The sequence below is a fragment of the Neophocaena asiaeorientalis genome, unplaced genomic scaffold, assembly GCF_003031525.2.
Source record: "Neophocaena asiaeorientalis asiaeorientalis breed wild unplaced genomic scaffold, Neophocaena_asiaeorientalis_V1.1 scaffold280, whole genome shotgun sequence".
Taxonomy (NCBI): domain Eukaryota; kingdom Metazoa; phylum Chordata; class Mammalia; order Artiodactyla; family Phocoenidae; genus Neophocaena; species Neophocaena asiaeorientalis.
The window spans coordinates 2,926,094-2,929,746 of NW_020185321.1; the positions used below are offsets into that span (position 1 = coordinate 2,926,094).

At 45.8% G+C, this 3,653-nt stretch overlaps 1 pseudogene; it reads left to right on the plus strand.

Moving 5' to 3' along the window:
• The first annotated feature begins 2,160 nt into the window (after positions 1 to 2,160).
• Positions 2,161 to 2,563, plus strand: LOC112392376 (2-iminobutanoate/2-iminopropanoate deaminase pseudogene; annotated as a pseudogene).
• Positions 2,564 to 3,653: the final 1,090 nt, after the last annotated feature.

Genomic DNA, 3,653 nt, shown 5'->3' on the forward strand with positions numbered 1-3,653 from the left:
CGTAGCCTGCGGTTAGCTGCGGTGCTGGGCCACGGCTGCGGGGCCTGGGCTGGGCGCGCGGGCTCCGCGGCGCTGACCTGGAGAGGAAGCGTGCTTCCGCGGAGGCCGGCACTGCAGGAGACTCTTTTCGCCCCCAAAAGTTCATCCCGAGGGAGTAGCGACGGGGAGACCAGGAGCCGGGCGCGGCCGCTACGCTGCGCGTGTTTCCCGGGCGAGTCTGCCCGGTGGCCTGCGAGGCTCGGGGAAGATGCTCCACGTCCTAGTGCTGAAGGTGAGCGAGCGCGAAGCCCTGAGCCCGGCCGTTCACCCGCTCCCCGTGCAGGGTCCGCCCCGGCTGGGGACCCGCGGGAAGGGGTGCCGGATGAGATCCCGGACGCTTAATTTCAGATAAACAACGGGAAATTTTCGTTCAAGGCTGCCCCATGCAGTATTTGGGACATACTTAGAGTAAAAAATCATTCGTTTTTTCTCCGAAATTCGGATTGAACTAGGTGTCGTGTATCTAGAACCTCAGGGGGAGGGACGGACTCTGACCCCTTTTCCCGGTCCCGGTTCGGCGCTGGGTGAGGCCCCCGTCGCGCCCTCGGTCCGTTGACCTATTACTCTACCCCGACGCCGGTCCTCGCCGGCCGGTCCCCACCTGCATTAGACAGGGGCGTGGGTGACCTGTGTCTCTCCTCCGAACACACGCCCGTCCCGGCTGCACTCGTGGGGACCCCTTCCCGCTCGCGCCCCAGGACTCTGGCGGCCAGCCCCTCCCCACGCGGGCTCCTCGGGACTCGCCGTCCTTGGAGTCGGGGGCGCAGCGGGGTTCGCCCCGGAGGGGGCCTGCAGAGCGACCCGAACTGCAGCTTCTCCTTTGAGTGAGGTGCGTGCTCCTTAAAGATGCCAGAGACCGGGAAAGCACGTAGTGTGTTCACGGTGTGTGCTTGCAGGAAGGAGTTTACAAACCAGAGCAAAGGGGTGGGTATTGGGAAAAGGAAATATAAAGAACTTTTTGGAAAAGATCATACTTCAGTGGGCAGAGGAGAGGCATGATGGCATTTAAAAAAAAAAAAATCAACTTTCCTGTTCCTGTTTTATGTAGTTTATACCAACAGAGATTCACAAGCATTTGAAGCAGCTGATTCTTACAGAGGATTTGCTCTGAGACTTTTAGGGTTTCGAGATGTAACTGGCAAGCTCCTCTCCACCACCTTCCCTAAATAGTCTGATTTCTCCTTTAGAAAGACAGGGCTCTTCCAGGGGGTACGGATGCTGCCATGTGCAAATCCATGAACTTTGGAAGGAGTTGCTGGACTCTCACTGCTTCTAACTTGGGAACCCCTCTTTTCTCAGTTGGACCCAAGAACCCTTTTCTCTACCCCCTCAGCTCTGGTCTGGCCCCACTGCCGGTTCTTACCCTGCTCACACTCAGAGCAAATTTTCTATCCAATATAGGAGTGTTTCCTCCAGTGTGGTACCATTACCAGCTGTAGTTTTCCAGATTAATTTAGCTTTTACATGGATAAATTTTTTCCCCCAAGTTTTTACCAACAGATGAATGGATAAGCAAAAGGTAGTATATACGTACAATGGAATATTATTCAGCCTTAAAAAGGAAGGAAATTCTGATGTATGCTACAACGTGGATGAATCTTGAAGACATCATGTTAAGTGAAATAAACCAATTACAAAAGGACAAATACTGCATGATTCCACTTACGTTAGGTTCCTAGAGAAGTCAAATTCATGAAGACAGAAAACAGAATGGTGGTTGCCAGGGGCTGGCGGGGGGCATGGGGGGTTACTGTTTAATGGATATAGAGTTTCAGTTTTGCAAGATGAAAAAGGTTCTGGAGATGGATGGTGATCAAGGTAGCACAACAACATGAATGTAGTTAATGCTACTGAATATGGTTAAGATGGTGAATTTTATGTGTACTTTATCACGATTAAAAATAAATTAAAAAATTTTAACAGTTATGTATTTGTAATATATTTTAGAAATAAAAGCATCATAACTAGCATTACAGACCGGTTAGGATGAGGCTAAGGGGAAAAAAGGTGTTGATTAAAAATATATGTAAAGGAAGCATCCCAGGAAACATGCAGTTGTGTCAGAAATGAGGAAGGCAGGATGCAGTGAGACCCAGAAGCACTGCAGGAGAAAAGGATGTCATGTCATCCTCGATCAGAAAGGTGACCAGCACAGGGAAAGCCCCAAGGCCATTGGTCCTGCAGTCAAGCTTTGTTAGTGGAAAGGATCACTTACATTTCAAGACAGCTAGGTATGGACCCTTCAGAGGGACAGCTTGTGCCAGGAGGGGTGACAGAAGAAGCTAAACAAGCCTTGGAAATAGGGGTGAGATTCTGAAAGCTGCAGGCTGTGACCTCAATAATGTGGTAGAAGCAGCTGTTCTGCTGGCTGAGTGTATGACTTCAGTACCGTCAGTGAAATCCACAAACAGAATGTCAGGAGTGGTTTTCCTGCTGGAGTGCTTACCCAGATGCTGCTTTGTTCTGAGGAGACTGGATTGAGGTTGAAGCAGTAGCTGCCCAGGGACCTCTCACGACAGTATGAGCAAAAGTGGGCCAAGTGCTAGTTAGTCTGGAAATTTCATAACGTTTTAAAATTAACGTCTTAATTTTTATAATTGATGTCGGAAAGTAAACTTGACTAAAATATCTGAAGTTATTATGCAAATACCATATACTAAGGGGAATTGAACATGAATTGATAATTAACAGAGTCCAGTTACTGACGTTGTAAATTATACTTACACCCACTCATGTTACTGAATGTAGGAAAAGAGACACTCATTACATAGTTACCCAGATAAATGAAAGTAAAGGGAAATAACATGTAGGAAACATGAGTTACTATTCCTGAGAAATAATAAAGAGCATACTTTAATTCAGTTAATCCTGTTAATTTAATGATGTGAGATATTTAGTTCTCATGCCAGATAGCTGATTCTACTTTTACTTGAGTAGAAATAAAGTATTCAAGTTTGAATGGTAGAGGTAAGGAGAAGAAAGTGGACCAAAATATTATATAGATACTGTTTTTCTAATGGAAATAACGTAGACATGCAGGGGAAAAAATGCGTAAGGCTGATGACTGCAGTGTGGGCAGCATTGCCTTATGGCATCTGCGGGAAGCAGCAGGCCCCAGCCTTGGTGTAAGAGGCGGCGGGTGGGAGGAGTTGTGAGCCCATCCCTGCCTGGTAAAGCACATGGAAGAAACGGCAGCTTGAGCCACTTGTTCTTCTGGAGGGTAAAACTGAACCTGGCCTACATTTTTTAGGTTTCAGTAGCAGATTAAAAAAAAAAATTGAAACAATCTAGAAACTTCAAATTATCTATGATGGCTTCAAAATATTTTTAAACATCTTTCCCCATCTTAATATTTTGAAGATTTTCAAACTCAAAAACAAGTTACAAAAACAATATTGAGAATAACCATATACTCTATACCTAGAGTCAACAATTGTTAACGTCTTGTCATATTTGCATATTCCTTAATAATATATGTATATAAAATTGTTGACTTCTTTTGCCGAACCATTTGAGAATTAGTTGTAAACTCTAAATACTTATGCGTGTGTTTCCTAAGAATAAAGACTTTTGCTTACATAACCAGAATATAATTATCACGCTTGAGAAATGTA